Genomic DNA, 22,056 nt, shown 5'->3' on the forward strand with positions numbered 1-22,056 from the left:
AAGCAGAGATCCGTAGTGCGCAGGCTCTCCCTTCCTACTAACCAGGCTCTTCCTTCCTACTAACCAGGCTCTTCCTTCCTACTAACCAGGCTCTCCCTTCCTACTAACCAGGCTCTTCCTTCCTACTAACCAGGCTCTTCCTTCCTACTAACCAGGCTCTCCCTTCCTACTAACCAGGCTCTTCCTTCCTACTAACCAGGCTCTTCCTTCCTACTAACCAGGCTCTTCCTTCCTACTAACCAGGCTCTTCCTTCCTACTAACCAAGCTCTTCCTTCCTACTAACCAGGCTACGACAGGATATTTTACACTATTTGAGACATCCATGCTGACATCATTTGGATTCATAAGATTATTTATCTACTTACCTTGATACAAACCAAGCGGTTTGTGACAATTGCTCTCAGGGGATATTGTTACGAAACAGGTGATTTCCCCATATCTATCTGTATACTAACATTGTTTCAATATACCTTTGTATCCCACCACCGGGGATTTTTAACAATTGACAATGTTGCACTTGGTGAGTCTATTTGGTTAATAACATTTTTATGTTTTTACACATTTTGTTGTGACCACATCGTTTTTGGTTTTCAGTCATATCAGACAAATTTCTGATATATAGCCCAGGTGTATTAACACCAATTAAAACACACATTATTTGAAGACTATCTGTCTACTTTATTGTATTAGGAATTTTGTGGCTGAGTGCAGATATGGGTTATCTTTTTTGACCCCTCGGATCACCGTGTAAATATGTATTTCCCCCCCTTCATTCCCCCCTCCTCTTTTCCTGTCCCATTTCACTCTGTGAGACAATACGATTACTCATTTAATTTATTTCGATGTATGTAATTGTCCCAGGTACAAATGTACAGAAATATATGTATATTTTGATTAGGTAACATTCACTTCCTTTATGTAGATGTCTTAGAGAGGTACATCTGTATATGATTTGATTGTACAGAACTATATGATCATATATCTGCCTAGGGAGTTCGATTTCTATATATAGATAGAAGGCTAGGTCTTGTTCCAGAAGAATGAATTAATAGCGACTCATATATTTGTTCATAATACTGAATTAAGGTCCGATTCTGATGTCACTATGATCTGGGTTAAATCTCCATACAGTATCTATATCCATACTTTTATCAAATTCCTAATGAAATAAATAGTATATGCGTAGATCTCCGATTTGAAGCACCTGTCAATATTAATTAACTGTGTATTGATTGCACTTGCTACAGTATATACATGTGTATTGGAAGGGGGGAGGTATCGACTCCTGACGAAGCTGAGACCAGCGAAACGCGTTGTGTCAAAACTCTAAGGAGCACAGACGCGCTCGATCCCCCGGTAGGGAGAAACCGAAAGCGGCACTGACGTTCTGAAGAACACGGAAGATGCTGACACGAGCAGCCCGAGAGAGCAGAGTGGCTGCGTACTGTGGAGGCGGTGAAACCGTGGCTCAGTAACGGCGTGGGTGCTAAGCGCCACTGATGTTATATATGCTTTTAAAGAACGTGCATATTGTGAGTACATTTCTTACCGGTTTTAATAAAGCACCTTTTTATATTGATCTGCGCTATGGTAACTTGTATCCTTTTCCATTGAGGTATCTTTACATGAGACAATCACATCCCCAAAGAAAAAGCCACAGTTTGGATATGCGAGTTTTTATTGCCACACTGTGAGTAGAAAATCTACAAGAGCCAAGATCATCTTCATAACATACCCAGCAGTTTAAAAACGTTATTGCACTATGTTTTCTTCTCTTGCGGTGACTTCCTTTTGCTCCCCCTGGAATTTGGAGACATTCTTCTTACCCATGCTCCAGCCATGACCCAGCAGAATTCTGTATCCCCTGAGTCCGGGGGGTTTAGGTTGCGCGTCCCCAGGTTCCTTGTACGTCCCTTCCAGTTACTAACCTTACGTTTGCCTGCTAGCGGATGCCCGGAAGTTCCAACATCAACAATAGAGTTACAGATAGTAAAAACCCCACGGCACAGATCGGAAATAGATTGCTTCAGGAGACTTGTGTATTTGGAAAAAAATATATTAAAAAAATAAACTTTATTTCAGTGGTTCATACCTCTTCATAGGCCAAAAACAGGACTCTCCTGAAGATGTATGAACCACTGAAATAAAGTTTATTTTTATATTTTTTTTTCTCCAAATACACGAGTCTCTTGAAGCGATGTGTTTCCGAAGCTGTGCGGTGGTGTTTTTACTATTTCTACTCTATTAAGACATAGTTACTCAGCTCTAATAATCTATTAATAATAATTCAGTGTTGCTCCATATTAATACATTGACACAATAGAAGAACATAATAAAAACATGCAATTAGTGTAATGTACAGTATGTATACACATATCAACCTAAATCCAAGGTTCTGCGAAATGGTACCCAAGATGTCTGGTAATATCCTATATAATTAATTGTATACTATGGAGAGTGCGCTTTTCAGTCTTGTGTTATAGAAATATCCGTATATGTGGGTCTTCATCGGAGAAGTCGCCCCAGACTCCTGACTCTCCTGTGAACCTTTTAAACCTCCTACATATAGCCTTTTGGATTTTTGGGGGGCTTACTTGGACATTTTCCCTTAATATACAGGTTGATTTGTTGTATATTTACACTGATTACATTGTTTGATATATTATTTGTTTGCATATATTTAGATTTAGAATAACATTTGTAACTATTCAATTAAATATTGTTATATTTATATAATTGGATTAAGTGCCAAGAGCTACATATATCTATAGATAGATAGATAGATAGATAGATAGATAGATAGATAGATAGATAGATAGATAGATAGATAGATAGATAGATAGATGTCCAGAATAAAACTAAATAAAATACATTCGTTGTAAAGAGACTATAACCCCTGAGGCGCCCTTCTCTCATAAAGGGTCTCTGAGGCACTGCAGGAGTTAAGCTCTCATTAAGAGCCTCCCGCACAGTTAATCCGATCCTCTCTGTTTTTATCACTTGTAGCTGGTGTTGAACATGCTCCCTCCGCAGATAATACCCATGGTGGACAAATAGGCTTAGATCAATCTCCATGCCAACAGCGAATGGTAAACTGGGAGTGCCGAGTCTCTCAGGCTTTACTTTAGGGACAGATCCAGCCTCTCCTCTCCCCTCCCCATCTCTCAGAATAGAGACAGTAGCTGAAACCCACTCTGTGCTGAGCTCATAGTGGCATCTCTGTCCCCATATCACCTGCTGCGAGAGTATCATGCCCTGCACATTGCTAGAACAGCACTATAGTATCCACTGCTATAGCTACTTATTCTCCCCGTCTAGTCCTATTATCCCAGGACTTGGCTCACTTGCTGCAGGAGCACAATAATACACCCTGTCCCAACTCCGCTGCTTCAGAGGGCACCTGCTGCTTGGGCTAAACTGCTGCTGGCACCCTACCCTGCCTCCCATGCACACGCTGCAGATGGTACTGCTTGCAAGACCTTAGTTCACCTGCTACAGATGGATTTGCACTGACTGCCATGTCACTGTGCTGGATTGGAAACACCGTTCTTCCTTTCCTGCATTGCTAGTGCTGCTGAGCTCACACAGTGTGTCTCCCTTTGACCAGCAGCAGCTAGACCCAGAGCTGTATTTACAGTGACTGCTCCGTCCACAGCTTATCTGCTTCAGGGGTCATTGCACTCCTAGGGCTTGACTCACTGTGATTACCTACTAATTTCCCATCTGCTTTCCAGCACTTCAATATGTGAAGATACTCACCCTGCTGCCCTTCTCTTCTGCACCTAGACTCTACTGCGCCTTCCTTGTAACCACAAGGGGGGCAGCATGCAGTCACAGCGCTGAGCTTACTGGGACTTCCCGAGCCCCTGTCCCCACCTTATTTGCATCAGGGGATTTCTCCTGTGCTCCAAGTGTATGCAGCACCATGTACTTGTAGAGCTGAAACCATTGCCCACTCTGCCTCCACAGCAAGGGGCACCATGTGCTAGATCTGACCATACAGGGTGGCTACTCCTGATCCATATATCCTGCAGCAAGAAGGCATCACACAAGGGTCAGGGTGTCTGGATTACACACAGGCACTTTGGTGATCCGTCATCATTGCATCACCCATCTAGCAGCAGGATTTATACAGGGACAGGTAAGACTATTTTTATTCTCATTGTTTTCCATGTTGTGTTTTTGTCAGTTATTTATCGCTAAAAGCTGATTATATAGTCATCAAATCAGCCAATGCCCTTTCTAGTAATATGACCTGTACAGCATGGAGCAGGCGACCCGTTTTTGCTTATTAATATACATCATTTTTTTTTTCTACTGGCTTTCCTTATCTGTGTATGTACAATAAGATATATCATTTAACACATTATACAGAATTGTAGTTTTAGATAGTAGTAGAGTGAGTGTAGTGCTCAACAATCAGACCTGGTTCCGTCTGTAGAAATTGGTGAATGAGTATCCAGATGAAGATGGAGTGTCCACAGTATAATAAAACAATTAAACTGGAAGGGATAAGTGTCTAGTGGAGTCCACATGACACCCACATCAATTGACACTTCAATAAACAGCCAGCCAGAATGTAGATATGTGTATAATAATGTCCGTTGTGTAAAGGATATATTATACGGCACTGCGGCTCTTTACCTGTACACTCCAAGGGACACTCCCATCGTCTGTGGCGTGCAGTCCATCCAGGTGTAGATTCAGAGTTGTAGAGGATGTAGATAGTGCACAGCCAGGGAAATCCTCCTTTTGGCATCCAAAGAAAGGAAAAAATATCCAGTCAACTCCAAACTAAATAAGTGATCAATTTATTGCATGCTAGAAAAACAATAAAAAACGGACTACATGGACGCACCTACGCGTTTCATGCAACAGCACTTTATCAAGGTGTACAAGGTAATGAAAAGGCTTCTTCTTTATACTCACCAGAGCTGGTGCGACGGACAGCTCTGGTGAATATAAAGAAGCAGCCTTTTCGTTACCTTGTACACCTTGATAAAGTGCTGTTGCATGAAACGCGTAGGTGCGTTCATGTAGTCCGTTTTTTATTGTTTTTCTAGCATGCAATAAATTGATCACTTATTTAGTTTGGAGTTGCCTGGCTATTTTTTCCCTTCTTTGGATGCCAAAAGGGGGGTTTCCCTGGCTGTGCTCTATCTACATCCTCTACAACTCTAGTTTTAGATAGGTTGATGAATAGAAAATAAGTGACAGTACTATATGAATTGGTGGCAGAAGAGTTTTTAGTTACATTTAGTTTAATTTTTATTCTACATGGAAATAGAATAATCCCTTGTTTTTAGTTTGAGGTCAGTGAACAGTTTGAAAATGTGTTGATGTTGGCGTATGCTGAATAATGCATGTACTGTATGCAGAATAGGCTTTGCATGGCTTTTCTTAGAATCAACTCAAACAAAACAACAGGCAAATATAAGAATCAGATATATATGTTATATGAATAACCCTGATTATATTGCCTCAGCCATGCAGGTAGTAGCATGATACAGAATCAATACGATAACTATGTAACTATGATAAGGGGACCAAAAATAAATGTCAACATTATGAAAAAGGAACTTCTAACCAGAAGAGCTTACAATCTAGGATGTATGGTAACTGTGCCTCAGGCACGAACAATATAGATTGTAAACTCCACGGAGCAGGGACCTGTGCCTGCAAAATGTCTCTGTAAAGCGCTACGCAAAACTAGCAGCGCTATACAAGAACATGCTATCATTATTATTTATTATTAACTACCAGGCAGTATGTAAGCCAGCTTCGCGTGCTGAAAATTATGTTAAAATATAAAGCAGTAATAAGTAGCTATGCACTTACAGCTAATACGTATTTGGCTTAACTCTATGAGTGCCAGAGAGGACAGCAACGCATTGATGTTGGGGTGAAAGACTCTAAACATATTATTGCTACTCATCATTATTTAACAGAAATAGAGAAGCCCATGTGGCTGGAGGCTGTACTCTTCCACTGCCACATGCAATAACAAAACGCAGTTTAGACATAGTGATCCCTCATACCTTTCCCTGCATTCTTATTTTTTAAATAAACACAATACTGTCTGTTACCCCTGCTCACTATTTTTTAAACTATGTGTCTTATTCTTGAAAAATTAGCCCAAAACCTAAATTAATATGGCTGCTAATCCCCTCTTGCCCAGTGACATTAGTAGACCTCAAAGAACCTTATCAGAAAAAGATTAAGATAATACATTTTTTTTTTCTTGATAAAATCCTTTGGGGGTCTATATAATCAACGTAGAGAGAAGTGTGTTCAGAAGTGTGCTCTGCTTTTTGGAGCAGAGCTGCGGGATATGTAAGAACAGTTACGACACTCCAGGCATGGGTGATTTTTGGGGGGGACAAATAAAAGGCAAAAAGAATGGCGCAGAGAGATGCAGAATGTTATATATCTCATTATAATTTGTGCACCATGTAACTCCTCCCAAACTCCTTCTACTGACAGTCCACATGGAGCCAGATAGGGCAGGCAGGAGAAATTTGGAACAAAATGCTTTGATAAGTAAGTGCAGAGTGAACATGTCTGTTTTGCTCCAAAAATGCCTTAATGTATTGACCCCTTTGCAGTCTTTATGGAAAGGAAAAAAAAAACACTCTGTGCAGCCTGATGGAGTGGAGAAAGTGAGAATATTCAGTATGAGTTTCCATGTGAATACTCCACTGCAGGCTTTGGGCCTTTTTTAATATATATTTTTTTTTAAATAAAAATAATTAGGAGAAAAATCTTAGAATGATATGGTTGTTAATCTGCTTTAACCCTTTAGTTGCTGGAAGGTTACCAGCACCTGGCTTCCAGGTCATGTGATCACCAGTATAGTGATCACATGACCACGATCTGCTCCCGACGTTGGATATGGAAGTGGAGGCTGCCCACTCAGTTTACTGAGAGTGGAGGTTACAATGTCCCATGGAAACGAGCAAAACTTCAATGAAGTTGGGTCATCATCTTAGGGCCCCCACGGTGCCAGACTTTATCATTGTTTCGGTCGCATACGTCGCTGTGTCCTGTCCAGGAGACAGGCCCGCTAGGCAGATGTGGAGAGTAAAGACCGACCCGTACCTGGGATTCGACTCTTGGAGAGTAGAGTAGTAAGGTTTGTGTCCGAGGACAGGGCAGGAGAAGGCAGGATAAACGTGGTCACTGTTCCTGGGTCAGGGCTGGAGAAGGCAGAGTAGTAGGGGTCACAGTTCAGAGGTCGCCAACAATAAGCAAGAACAAGACAGGCAGGACATAGCTTTCAGCAGGGAACAAGGTAAGATAAACCTTGCATAGGCAAGGAAGTGAGGGGAATTAAGCCTTATAAAGGGAGCTGACAGGTGCAGACAATAAGACCAGAATGAGGCTAACGTCCTGCCTCGGTGGTCATGTTGGTAGAGACAGATGTCCTGCCTCGGCGGCCATGCTGGGAGATCCTAGTTGAACCAGAATGAGGCTGACTTCCTGCCTTAGCAGCCATGTTGGTAGAGGCAGATGTCCTGCCTTGGTGGCCATATTGAGGGATCCTTATACTCGCTTAAAGGTGGTAATCCTATATAATTTAGCGTGAAGCGGCCTTTTGGGTCATTTTCAACTGGAACTCCCCATTGGCTCCAACTGTATCAATTTAGTGGGTACAGTACATGTTTTTGGCCCTGTAAGACCAGCGATACCTATTACACAGTAGGTTTCTTTGTGTGTGGCTAGCTGCATAGGGTATGTGACTTCCATAGGGATTGCTTAGAAGTACCTCCGTCCATCTCGAGTAGAGTAACAACAGATGTACTTTTTTATACAGTACCCACAAAATGTTGGAAGGTCTGAATTTTTGCCTTCAAGTGCTCTTCGGACAATATAAAAATACCCCCATGGAAAGGAAGCTTAGGAGAGTTCTGCAGGAAATTTGAAGCGATCCCCTTTCAAAAGGAAAGGACATTTTTTCTAGGTGATTGCTCTAATCAGTGTAAGAAGTTGGTAGTAAGTCATTTCACAATCTTATTGGCTCATTAAACAAATCTAACTGCAACTTTAAGTACGCAAACTGTTATATATAGAGAAAAAAACATTGAGATAGTTGGATAGATTAATTTTAATGGGGAACCTAAACATTTTCTTGAGATCCGTGACCTCCGACCTCTGGGCACCATTTGGTTCACTAAATATTTGTCATTTTGGTGCCAATGTTTGACACAAAAAAATGGAAATATGACTGTGGGGTCACCACAAGAAAGACACAACATCTTCTCCTGATGACATTGCAGCTTTCTATTGGCTTCAAGCCAGACCCGGATGCCATTTTGCATCCAGCGGGGAAATATTACCTGGGCCGGTAGTGCAGAAACCAGGGGATCCCTGGAAGTTGGGGAAAATGGAGCAGCTCTGGTTCAGGTAAGAAAACCGCACATGTGCGAACAGCAAGCACCCATCGCGCATGCGTGAACGGCAAGTTCTCATAGTGCATGCGCAAACAGCAAGCTCCCATCGCGCATGCTTATGAGCAATTGGCAACATGCCGGTCACGCAAGTGCAATGGGTGCTTGCCGGACACGCATGCAAAATCAGCACTTGCCAGCCGCTCATGCGCATGTGTGATCGGTGCTTGCCGGATATGCATGTGCACAAGCAGCCGGCAAATGCCAAAAAAAACCGGGCCTTTTTTTTTTTTAAAGTCAGGGCTAGGACAAAGTAAACAAACCGGGACGTCTGGTCACCATATTTATTAGGCTTGCCCTACAAGGACAATCTTTACACTAGATATGTTAACTGGTGGCAAATCATAAAATTACTCTGTGCTTCTTTCCCTGGTAGCTCTCACTCCTACGCTTTGGAGGTACTTATGCTCGTTACCCTTAGTATTGGTTAGATTGGCAATCTCCTGCATAGTTTCAATAGTGCCCCATATCAAGTGGGCCCCTGTTGGGAATACAATCTGGGATCAGTTTCCCATTACTGTGTACTTCATATCTTGTTCATGCATATTTGATCGGGAGTTCACTAGGGACCTTCCGGTGTGGCAGATCCGATTATGCTCTGGAAACTACTCTGGGAACTCCTGCTAGGAACATGCGCCTACCTCTGCCAGCATGAGAACAACCTTGGGCCATTACTATAGGCTCTAACTATATAGGACACATTTCTTAACTGAAAATAATAAACAGGGAAAGGACACACTTAATATACATAACTATACACGTAAACATATTTACAGGACTCACAATGAGGCCCACTGCAAAACTCAGAGGAACCTGCTTCTAGAGTATTGGGTGGAGCTATATATACCCTTCTATCTTCCTATGGTGACATCACTGGTCACAAGACATACAAGGGAGTGGCAATCCCTCCTCCGCATATAAAGTACATTGGTGTTAGTCTTGCACACCTTACTCACAGTAAATGCTCCATGGCTCCGTTTTTGTGAAGGTGCTGGGTGCACTCCAGACTTGTTTAAAAAAAATAAAAATCGCTTTATTGAAGTTAATAAAATAATTTTTAGTTTTTAAAACACAAAGTTCTACAAATCCCTCCTGCACAGTCATTCTTCATCACATGATCGGGATGGGCAATACCAGAGTGATCCCACCCGGTTAACCCATTAATGCCATTAACACCTTACACTAATTAGTAGTTCCCGGGGCTACATGTACATATGTATTAAAAAATAATGAACAGAGCGGATTGCTGATTTAACTTATTTCCCCACATTACAGAAATGTCAGTCCAACAAATGCATACAAAATATTTTGTGCATGGCCATGCGTTAGTGTGTGCAATAACACCTGCTACACCAGTATGAACTCGTATAAATCCTTGATTCTATGTTACACTTACACAATCTATATATATTTGTAACGGTGTTCCCCCCCCCCCCCCCTCCCAATCGCAAATCGGCCATTACTGGGTGTTTGTGGTGCATACCTGCTGGTAACAGGAGGGCCGAGTCGTCCGGGGTAACTTTGGGACTTCAGGAACAGGCTGCTGGGGGTCTATACCCCACGATATACTTAGCAGTGCAGCGCCTCCCTCTGCCGTAGGCTCCAGGGATATGGACTCTCCCCCCCAGTTAGATCACACACCAGGCAGGAGGTATTTTGCAAAACAGGAACAGGTTTATTACTACTCTTAGTGCAATAAGGTACAGGTACTCAGCACTGCCGGATCACAGTCTTGTATATCAGCTCTCAGGTATCACCGGAGATAGTCCCTGGACCGTCACTATGGGCCTAGGGCACCCGCAGCCATCCTATCTCTTCCCCACCTCCCTAGTGGAGACAGAGGTATAGTCCCTCTACTCCTCCCCGGAGGGAAGAGCACATGGGCAGGCTCCCAGTCGTGACCTACAAAGAAACTGTCCTGCGCTTGAATAGATAGCCCCTGCACCCATGCGTAGCAGTGGCGCCGGATCTTCTTTCTCCCAGTCGTGACCTGCCTTCCTCATGGGGAAGAAACAACACCCCAACTTTAGGGCGGTCCTGCCCTTAAGTACAGCCAGGGGGTGGGCATCCCGTTGGCCCAGCCACAACAGGATATGCCATCCCTTGCCGTCACTCAAGTGCAGTACCAAAGGATGAAGGGAGAAAACCCATAATAACTACTGGCAGACCTGTGAATACCAGGGTTTACTGCCAGTCCATAGAGTAGATTTAGTAACCAGGGGGTACCCCGTTACATGTTTATGTTCACTACCCACAAAACATCAAAGAGTATTGTTTGTATAGACGTTTTTCAGCAGCAGTGAAAAACACAACCCACCATTATAATACGTCCTCTTGAATTAGCATATGCATTAAAAATATAATTTTATTACATTTTATATTTTGTTAAATTAGATTTGACTAGACATTTGCTGTTTTATTTTCAAAGTTATATATCTTTGTAGGACCTGTAGGGGGAAATCATACAGTATTAAGGGACCGTTGTGGAGAAAACACCATGCCCCAGAGAAATTGTGGGAGGGCAAAACACAGACAATATTTAAACAGGCCACCTCCCCATTTTATCTTCAGGTAAAGATAACTCACGTCAAATTACTCAGGACCCAGTCAGAAGTCAGAACTCTCTGTGAGCTCCACCCCACAGTTACTGCTATAAAGAGAGATTTATAAGTGTAACGGGTATTCCACCCCACCCAATCTCATATGTAGTGTGGGTGAGTAGAACATGTATTGTTACCGGTGTGGTGCGTATACCTGCAGGCTCACAGGCAGTCTGAGCCTCCGCTAGTGAGAGCCTGGGGTGAATCCTCTGGAACGAATCTTCTTTCAGCGCCTCCACCTGTGTAGGATTCTATGGAAGTGTAGAATGACCCTACATAGGAACCCAATCAGAAACCACACACACAGTGATTATATAACTAAGGACTTTACTAACGAATAATAATGATAACCTGTGTCTCTCTCACGGTGAGACACTAACAGTGACGTCTCGCAGGACGATTCCCAAACACTAGGTGATCCCAACCAGTGTCCCAAGAACCCCACCCAATGTCCCGTACTCCTACAGAGATAGTCAATGGGTGACTGCGCAGTCACTAAGAACCTCTAGGCCTGTTGGTGCACATATGATGGTATAATACCTGCCGAGCACTCCGGTGCTCGGGTCAGCAACAATCTTCTCAAAGGGGCAGACGTGTGATGAGTCCGTCTGATCCTCCAACCGAACTCCTTGCACGTGCGGACCGCTAGGGCGGTCCCACTCTGGAATCGTCTCTGAGGACCCCAACGTGGGTCCAACCGCTTCCACAGGAACAGCAGCAGCCGCTGTGTCCCTATCTATATAAGTGGTACTAATGTGACAGGAACCCTAACTTAGGGCCTGTCCCTGTAGTACAGCAACCTGTAGTGGCTTGGGGAACTCCTAGGGCCTGCAGGGGTAATGACCTGTCCCACTCCCCCAACTACCCAAGTCCCTTCGGTAAGTGATCTGGAATGGACTAGAGTACTCTTCCATGCAGTACTTGGGCGTCTACCTACTGTTGGCTAGCCTAGTGCAGATCCTCTCCAGAATTCCTGACCTCGTTAACAGGCTATCCCTTCAGGCATCCTACCCCTAGCGCTACCTCAAGGTGACTAGAACAGCTATAGCCCTTCTCCAGACCCACTACTCTCTGACTAGTCCCAGCGCCTACCGCAGCAAGCTGTAACTCACTGGAGGCTGCAGCCAACGTGCTGCGCAACAAGGTGCCTGCCTATCAGACCTCACAGCACTGCTCGCTGTGACCCTGACAATGCAGCACTCTAACAACACTAAGGGCAGCGTCCCTATCTTGGGCCTCCCTCAGTACTTAACCCACTACACTAGTGGGGGGTTGGGGCCTACCTGGGGTGTGGGTACCTATGGGGTGCAGGAGCTGCTCTCACTCCCCGCACCCTTCTTCCCTCACAGCTCCCTAGCTCCAACTCTCTATCACCTTCTGAACAGTTACCTACCCAACTAGTGGGGAGTTGGGGTCTACCTGGAGTGTAGGTACCTATATGGGGCAGAAGCTGCACTCGCTCCCTACACCCTTCTTCCCTAACAGCTCCCTGACTCCAACTCTCTAACTGCAGACTTCCTTCTCTCAGCTCCCACTAATGTAAGTGGCAGGGTCCCTAACCTGAGGGCTGCCCCTGGCAACACTCACCTTACTGGGGAGCTGAGCTATCCTGGACCAAAGGGGGTGCTGGCCTAATACAGGGGAGTCCCTCTCTCCTGTACCCTACCTCCTTCCCTCACAGGGTCCCTCCGCTGACTGACTAGCCTAGTGCAAGCCCGCGAAATGTATCCTTTCCTCCAGGGCAGCCCTGCAGCCCTATTGGCTCCTATGAGGCACCTGGTGCCTCCCTCGCTATGCTCCATGGGAGTTGTAGTCCCATAGAGCCTATCCTGGCATTGGGACCGCGTGCGCGCCTTTCCTGCGCATGCGCGAGCTATAGGGAGCTTCCTCAACCTTTCCCTACTCTGTTCTGGCCCTCGCGCGACTTTCCCTGCCTCTGGGGCTCTAACTGCGCATGCGCGATCACTGCGCATGTGCGAATGGCTAATTAATGGCGGCGCTCTCCTTGCCGGCCGCCGGGACCTTAGAGACGCGACCGCGGCCTTAGCAACGGCCCGATCGCGTCCCCAGCAACCGGCCTGCTCGCGGAGACAGCGCACCGCTCCCTGCAACGACCCCCACCCTTGGGATGGCCGTCGGGTCTGCCGCTGGCCTCCGGCAGTACCTGGCATCGCTTGTGCCCACGGAGGCTCCCGAGGGGGTCGCAGGGGGCAAAGGGTGACCTGGCTACATAAGGTACAGGAGAAACAAACAGCAGGGAATTCTGGGATTTCGCAGAGGACTCCATGACTGAATCTAATCTGGTGCCCGGGACAAAATACACGTGCCTCATTTTACAAAAGCAACCTAATAGAACTCAAAACTTTGTTTATTGGATGTGGATAGAAACATATACTGTATAGTTTCAACGAGCAGTCCCCCGAATGTGACACTTGGTTTTTTGTTTCCCCCAGGACAGAAAGCCGTGGGCCTCTACACCTAAAACATATTCATTTCAGCTCCGGGGACTCTCTGGTTTAGATGCCGCTTACCATTAAAGTTAGCACTGGTCTTTAAATCCCATATGTCACTTAGGAGGACAATGAAAATATTGGTCCGATTGACGCGGGAGATATAAATTGCCATTTTGTTTCCCCTGGAGAGGGCTGTACCAGCGCTACCTTCAGCGGTAAGTATCTCAGGAACTAGCGGGACCCCAGAGATGAAAGTAGTGGGTTTCAGCTCCTACTTCCCATCCAGGTAAAAAAGGAGGGGTTACAATTTGTCAGGGGGAACTGCTCCTCTAATCACCATATCTCTATGTATGTTGGAAGAAATGGTCCTCCTTGGGTCTGGTCCTCGTGATTGCATGAAAAGTGGAATATGTGAATAAAACAGTGTATAGTGTATACCGTGAATGGTGTTGAGGCGTATATGTTAATTACATACAACAGTATATTATTCTTGTGAGATACAGCAGGGCCCCGGGTATACGGCGTGTTCCGTTCCAGAGGCCCGCCGTATAGTGAAAATCGCCGGAAAGCGGATCCGGCGATTTTCACTTCTGCGCATGCGCAAACCGGCATTTTTGCCGTTCTGCGCATGTGCAACATCTGGTATACGCGCGCAACCTATGGTATGCGCGCGCAACCTGCGGTCTGCGCCGGGCACACCCGCACATTCTGCGCATGCGCGATTTACAAACCAACATGGCGGCCCCCTTCTCAGTGCCGCCGTATCAGCGGATCGCCGAGAAGCGAAGCGCCGAGAAGCGGGGCCCTGCTGTATTACATTGAGTCCGCATATCTACCATATCTATGTATACTTCATCAGCTGGTCTATGAAAAGGCATGATCAGCAACAAAGAATACAGCTTTTAACATGAAGAGTAGAGATGTGCAGTTAGGCAATTGTAGTCCACAAGTTGTGCTCCCTAATGTAGCTCTGTCTATTGGTCGTCTGTCTGTTGTTTGTCTCAATTCCCATGATGACTTTGAAAGGATGTGAAGATTTGACATAACTTAAAGTTTTTTTTGTTGTTGTTGCTCCATTCTCTGAAAGACATCGTTCTCAGGCCTGGGAGGTTGTGCTTGTTCCTCTTTCCATACAGTTTAATGCTTGAATTATCCCATCACGGTAGCTGTTGGTGAATATTGGATGCTCACGTTTCGAACTACAGCTCAACTCCGTTATAGCGCGATCCGTTACAACGCGAATCCGCTTATAATGCGATGCAAGCGTGGCTCCCAAGTTTCGTATTTACGAATACTTTACAACACGATTATTGGTATCTTAAATACTTTATTATACAATGCATACAATTGTACATTATTGCTAACACGATCCGCTTATAACGCGATGTGTTTCTTTGGACCCCAAGCACAGCGTTATAAGGGGGTAGAGCTGTAATAAGCAGATATGTTTTGCACATCTTCCCGCATTATAGGCTCTACTACTTTGCAACATTACTGCAGGGACCCAGTAGAATTTCCAGAATTGTTAAACCCCTTGGGGATGAGCGTTTCATTTCCAAAGGCTGCATCGCCTGTTCCATTATTCGGCTGTGCCCTAAACATGCTCCAGTAAATATGAACGTGCAGACGACAAGGCAATTATTTTTCCAGTTCATGTTATTTCCCAAAGTATAGTAAAGTCATTTCTTTCATACTATAAAGTGTTTACGTGAATTGAGACAAACAATAGGCAGTCACATTGGAGACATTATACAGCTCTTTATTCCTATTCTTTTCACAAAGTACATTTTTAGTGTCTGTCCATGATCGATTCTCACCAGACCGGTGACACGATTTCCTCAGGCGGTACGTCAGTTATATAGCCTTTATATGCACGGATTAACATTTCTAAACAGACTCATTTTGACCACTAACTTGTTTTGACAACAATGGTAACTATAGAGAGTAACAATAACTGCTAATACGCATGTCTAAATGTCAGCTGGTTGTTGCATGGGGTTTTGAACAACTAAGCGTTAACAATCACTGTCCTTGTGTTTGAATATCCTTGTAAAACAGCAGCACTAATGTATGTCATTATATATGGGTTTGTGCTGATACATTATGTTTGATAGTTTTCTGTCTGAAATAATCATAAGCAATGTTACTAACATAATGATAACAAACATTTTTTCAAGCATCATACAGTACTAGTATAGAGTACAGAACACAACTGTTATTTTATTACAGTGTATAAATAAAAATAAACATATATACAGGCATACCCCAGTTTAAGGACAATCACTTTAAGTACACTCGCGAGTTAGGACATATCGCCCAATAGGCAAATGGCAGCTCGCGCATGCGCCTGTCAGCACGTCCTGAACAGCAATACCGGCTCCCTACCTGTACCGGAGCTGTGCGCAAGCGGGGAGACTATAGAGCCTGTTACAAATGTGTTATATACATCAGTTATGCACGTATATGAAGATTACAGTACAGTACATGCATCGATAACTGGATAAAAGGTACTGCTTCAGTGGTTTCCATGTGGGTTGTCCTGAGATTGGCCTTTGTAGTCGCACACAGACCTCCGTTAGAGTTTGATACAACTGCAATCACGGCGCACGCATGCTACGCATAGTAGTGGGTCACGTTTTGACGCAGTGGCGCATCCTTAAGGACTGTGTAGCGGCGTCGCCGAGGACATGCAGCGCCATTTGAGGGCTTGCATGTATGTATAATTTCATTTATACAGCGCCAACAATGTACTCGGTGCTTTACAAAATTGCAATACAAGGTAAATAAATGACCAACAATGGGGATAAGCGCAACAGGAAAACGACTACATAAGGCAAAGGGAGACCCTGCACCAGAAGTGGTATGTTTGGAGGTTTACGGACACAGTAGGAATAAAAGTAAATTAATAAGAGTGCAGTCAGGGAGGTCAAGTGTATCTGGAGCTCGTAGCAGAGGCATATAATGTTTAGTGAGCTGCTTCTTTTAAGACTGGGATTGTTAGCTGAGCTTTGAATGTGGAAAGTGAAGGTGCTTGACGAATATTGAGTGGAAGAGCGTTCCATAGGTAGGGAGAGATTAGTGAAAGAGGTTTAAGACGGAAGAGGGCTGTAGACGTGAAAGGTGCACAGATGAAAAATCCTAGGGTCAAGCGTAAGAGGCGAGTAGGGGTGTAACTAAAGATCAGAGTTGAGATATATGGAGGTGTAGAGCCTGAAAAGAAAGGAAGATCATCTTGTACTTTATATGGAAAAAGTGATAGGAAGCCAGCAGAGAGTTCAGGAGGTCGGAAGCAGATAACAGTCTATAAGAGCAGGAGAGGATTCGGGCAGCGGCATTTTGAATGGATTGCAAAGGAGATATATATGAGGCAGGGAGGCTGGATAAAAGAATTTTGCAGTAATCAAGATTTATATGTGGGGTAAAGGAAAGGGAGGAGAGGAATGTAACCCACAGGCCAATGATTTTCCGCTGGCGTGGGTTCCGCGGGCACTCCTCAGGGGTTCTGCAGCCGCCAGGGCAGGGGGGCTGGGACTTCTGTTCCATTTGTCCCAGGCCCGGTGGCATCCCACGCAGCAGTGACCGGGCGGCTCCCCAGCTCAGCAGTAGCAGCAGCCCAGTCACTGCGATGCTTCCTCTCTCTCCTCCAGTTGGCGCCGGAAGTCACGTCTAACTTCCGGCCGACAGCAGGAGGGAGCTGGGCAGTACCGCAGGCCTCCTCAGAGAGGTGCGTGTTTGTAAGAGCGGGATAGAGTACTCCTGCTCAACACTTTGGGAAGAACACAAGGTGTACAAAGAATAAAGGGGGGAAAGAGTGAAATGAGGGAGAAAGGGATGTGATCCACTCAGGCGCCTCTCTTAAGGTAATACACTCCTCTGCCCCTCCATACATGCCCAGCCCTAATTTCTCGCTATACACCTGCCCAACTCTTGCGTTCTGCTCAGGGATGTCTTTGACCCCTTTTCTATCTAACGCCCTCTCCCGCCTAAAACCTTTCTCCCTCACTGTCCCACACCCCTTAAATGTGCTTCTCCTCAATATCCAACTGGCACCCTCTCTGCACCTTTGAGGCCCATCTTAAAACACAGCTCTTTAATTAGGTATATGTGTAGCTCCATTGGCTGGTACTATACATCTCATATGCACTGACCTTGACCCCTTGCAGACGCACTTACCAGAAAAGCCTCATACTGTCTCTGTAAGTTCTCACCACTTAGATTGTAAGCTCTTCGGGCAAGGACTCCTTTTCTTATTGTTTTGTCTGAAGCGCTTATTACCATTGTGTTATAATATTATGTTAAGTGTTTTGTAAAGTGCTACAATATGTACCAGGATCATGCTATATAAATAAAGATATACATACATACATACTGTACGTACATGAAAGTATAATGAGAACTACTGGACCTTAGTACTCACTTTACCATCTTCTCTAGAAATAAAGATGTATATATGTATTCTACTAAATTCTAATGTGAGCATATTTAAAAGGTACTCTGATAAATGGGGGAAGGGTGTAAGGGGGTAAGAGACAGAGGAGAGTGTAAGGGGAACAAGATAGGTAGATGAGATAGGGGGAGGGAGTGTGAGCGGGAAGAGAAAGGGAGTGGAAGGGGGGAAGAGAGGGACAGAGAGTTTGAGGGGGAGAACAGAGGGGGATTTGTGAGGTGGAAAAGAGAGAGGGAAGGAGTGGGATGGAGAGGGAGTGTGTGTGGGGGGTGGGGGGGAAGAGAGAAGTAGGGAGTGTGAGGTTGTAGAGAGGGGGAGGGAGTGTAATGGGGCAGAGGGAGGTGTTGTATGGGGGATCGAGAGAGGTAGTGTAAGAGGGAAGAGAAAGGGAGTGTAAGGGGGAGAGAGTGTAAGGGGGGAAGAGAAAGAGAGAATGTAAGGGGGAACAGTGAGCGGGGGGGTGCAAGAGGGGAAGAGAGATGGAGGGAACAGAGAGATGGAATGCGGGGGAGGCTTGGGGTACCCCAGAATTTCATCATCTAATTCTAGGTTCCCTTACCCAAATAAAAGGTTGAAAACCACTGCCCTAGGAAGCGTGCTTGCGAGACTTGGTGCATAGTAGTGTTATTGGATATACTGAAGAAGGGAACAATGAGACCTTGTTTGGGAGAGAATATGAGAACAAGCTCTGTCTTAGTGTGAGTCGATGAATTTCCATCCAGGCCGAGGTTGCCGCTAAACATTTTTGTAATTTTTGACTGGACTGTGGGTGTAAGGTCAAGTGTAGATAAATATAGTTGTATGTCATCAGTTTATAGATAATAGGTGAATCCAAATGAGTCAATACATTCACACAGTGAGAGTGCATGCCCTTCTAGGCATTTAAAAGGGCAAGATCAGGAGTTCTTTAGCCCTGAGGAAGGCCCAGAGAGAGGGGTCGAAACATTGGTATTAAGCTATGTGAGAACAACATTTATTTTGTTAACTTGCACATGCTTCATTTACTACCTACAGTATATAGGCTACTGGGGATCTGGGCAGTCCCTGAGCAATCCCTGAGCAGTACTTGCATCCACATGTAAATTCTGCTTTTGTTTCTCCCTAAAGTTTTTTCCTTTACCTACCATTACAACCCCCTGGAGCACCACTTCAATTTATTTTCTAATGAAAATGAATGCTTCTATAATTGCATATTAAACAGATTTTTGGAAACTAGAGCTACTATAACTTTTTATTTCAGTTTCTCAAGACTGTATACAATTGACAAATAGCAGTATAAAGTGTTCTGCTAATTTATGTATTGACCATATCACTATGAAAAAAAAAAGTAGTGGTCATACAGTATGGCTCAGAGCCATTTTACGCAGCAATACCCCATTTTTGGGGCGTGGGGAGTTTGACCCGGGTGTCCCGGAGCTGTTCTACTACAGCATGAGGTTTGGCAGTCCAGGTTCTCCATGGTGCAGTGACTCTGTCACTCCCGTTGAGTGCTAGTTTTCAAGGGCAGATCGCGTTCTGCGCTACTCATGATCTGAAATGCAGGGAAATGGTATAGGACTCCTCATCTTCCATTTACGGATTAAGTGACGCTGCGATCGCTCCGATACACGTAATCGCGATTTGCCTGAGTTTTAATGGAAAAAGAGTCCCCCCTCTTCGTGTCATTGATTTCTTTTTTTAACCTTAGATTTTGAAGCAAAGCTTTTGGGGTGTGCTGTACCCCTTTGTGCCATCATGGATTTTAGTATATTAAAAAAAATTGCAATTGGAGTAGTTTTAATCACATTTTTAAAATTCTATTTTGGCAGCGCCTTGTAGAAAAGAGGTTATGTAAGCGTGGGATATTGGAGTGTTGGTATAAAAAAAATCTAATCCGGTGAGAAGAGAGCGCAAATCTGATTACAGACATCTCATAGAAGGGTCGTGTCACTGATAATGCTGCCTTCATTTAAATTAACTGCATGCGCACTCTCTTTACGAATGTGTTCTCATAGCAAGGTATTTATTTCATTCTTTTGTAAAGATAATATAGAATACATTTGAAACACTAAATAGTGTTGCCCTCATTAAACACAGTTTACCTTAATACCTTTGCATGCAGTTGCCTCTGAAAAACATGTGTAAATCAGATCAATTATCTGTATTCAGTCTGTTTAAATATGCGTTTTTATTTTGCTTCCACGACTGGATTTATTCTCAGAGTTGAACTCATTTTAATTCCATAGCTTTTCAGATACCAACCATGTGAGAATGAAGCATACCACAATGGGGCTTCCAAAAGAGCTTCAATGAGCCAAAAATAAAACGACAAGCTGAAAGTACTCGGTGTTACTCTGGGATTCTAAGAAACCAATCTCACCCCCCTCCCCCCACCTCCCTACCCTCTTCTCTCTCCCCCCTCATCTCTCTCTCTGTCCCCTCATCACTTTCCTTTAATACCTGGTATAAAATACCAATTCTTTCTGTCTCTCTCTTTCTCCAACATTCTTACTTTCTCCTCACGTGCCAACTGACTTCCTCTGTCTCTCTTTCTTCATCTGCTTTCTATGTAAACTTTATAGCTATCTGAAGCTCCTTATCTGCCACCAGGCTATGTGCATTATGATGTCACCAGTATGCTGTCACATGCCAGATGCATAGACTACAGGTAGAGCACCCAGTGGCTGACTTGCTTGTCAGAGAATTTGTAATAACTCATAGAATTAAAAATAGAATGTTTCTAATTTCTAAACAGGCAACAGAGATGCTCCTTGGTCTCCATACCCATCATGCAAAATTTCGTTACGATATCCTAAGACAGTGTTTTCCAAACCTCTCCTCGTGACCCACGACCACGCCAGGTTTCGAGAATAACCAACGCATTTTGCATCCCGGTGAATGCACTTTTTTTTTTTTGCTTATTAATATTAGGTGGTTGCCTCAGAAACCTGGTGTGGCCCGGGTCACGAAGAGAGGTTTGGAAATAACTGCCTTAAGTGGTGTCCAAACGCAAAGCAAACAGACAAACAACTTTCCAAAATATATAGTAGATTTGGCTCACGAAAGCTCTTTTGGAAGTCCGTGTGTGCCACGCTTCATTCTCCCACGATTAGTATCTTACTGGGGCTTGTCAGGATAGCCCTGTATTTGAAACACTATTTGGATTATTTTCTATGGAGTGCCCGAACTCTTCTTACTTTGTGCTTTTCAGATACCAAGCCAAAAAGGAAAAATAAGCGTTACCTAAATGTTTGTACAACCATTTATTGGGGGGGGGAAAACGTAAATTAAAGTTTGCCACAAATTAGAAATACTTCTCAAACGTAATTTCTCTGAGTTTCACTGTATTTCACCCTTTGAGAGCTCGAGGGGGCCGAGCCAGGATGCCATAGCTACTCTGGGACTCTGATCACGTGACTGATCAGTCACTGATAACGGGATGAAAGGGGAGGAGTCATTCCTCTTCCATCCAACATCAGTTCAGTTCCTCCCTATTTTAGGGTTTTTTAGCGTGCAGTTTGAGTATTAGGGTATTATATCCTGGTTTGTGTTGTTCTTTATTGTATATTATATCTGTTCAGATGTGTCAAAAATACAAAAAGATTTGACATTATATTTAATTACCAAAGTGACTCATTAAAACAAAGAGCAACATAGCTCATTTACAAAACAATAAAGATTTACATTATCAACATTGCCAGTATTTTATACATTAACTACATCTCACAAATATGAATTGTCTCTAATTAAAACAATTATGAAGTTTGATCTCACACAAGTAAAACAAGGGCTGATTCTCTATGTGCCAAAATGGACAATCCGGCAGTTTTTGGCCCAAATTCCCCATTGAAGTAATAATACTTTAAGGACTTTTTTTTTTCAGTCATGCACTGTGATTACTTTGTGCTCCTTTTCTTTATCCTATGAGGATATTATGTAATATGCTCTGAAATGGGATTAAAGAGAAAGGAGGGCTGAGTCATTTTAGTAAGTAGCCTACAAGACAGTCACCAAATCTCACTTACAGTAAATACCCTTTTGAGCCATAGTTGAGTCCAACAGCTCTGCCCGTATATTGCAAACCAAATGACCTAATCATGTGTGATATCATGGAAATAGACAGCAGTAA

The 22,056-nt window shown here is 44.0% G+C and overlaps 1 protein-coding gene across 2 annotated transcripts in view; it reads left to right on the forward strand.

Annotated features, from left to right (window-relative positions):
- Positions 1-3,124: 3,124 nt before the first annotated feature.
- Positions 3,125-22,056, forward strand: part of RD3 (RD3 regulator of GUCY2D) — a 52,714-nt gene continuing 33,782 nt past the window's right edge. The window contains exon 1 of one of the 2 annotated variants that reach the window (XM_075595695.1): positions 3,125-4,142. The gene's annotated coding sequence lies outside the window, so the exon portion shown is untranslated. The remainder of the gene's footprint in view (positions 4,143-22,056) is intronic. The other variant, XM_075595696.1, reaches the window with a different exon arrangement.

The sequence above is a fragment of the Ascaphus truei genome, chromosome 4 (assembly GCF_040206685.1).
Source record: "Ascaphus truei isolate aAscTru1 chromosome 4, aAscTru1.hap1, whole genome shotgun sequence".
NCBI classification, from domain to species: Eukaryota; Metazoa; Chordata; class Amphibia; order Anura; family Ascaphidae; genus Ascaphus; species Ascaphus truei.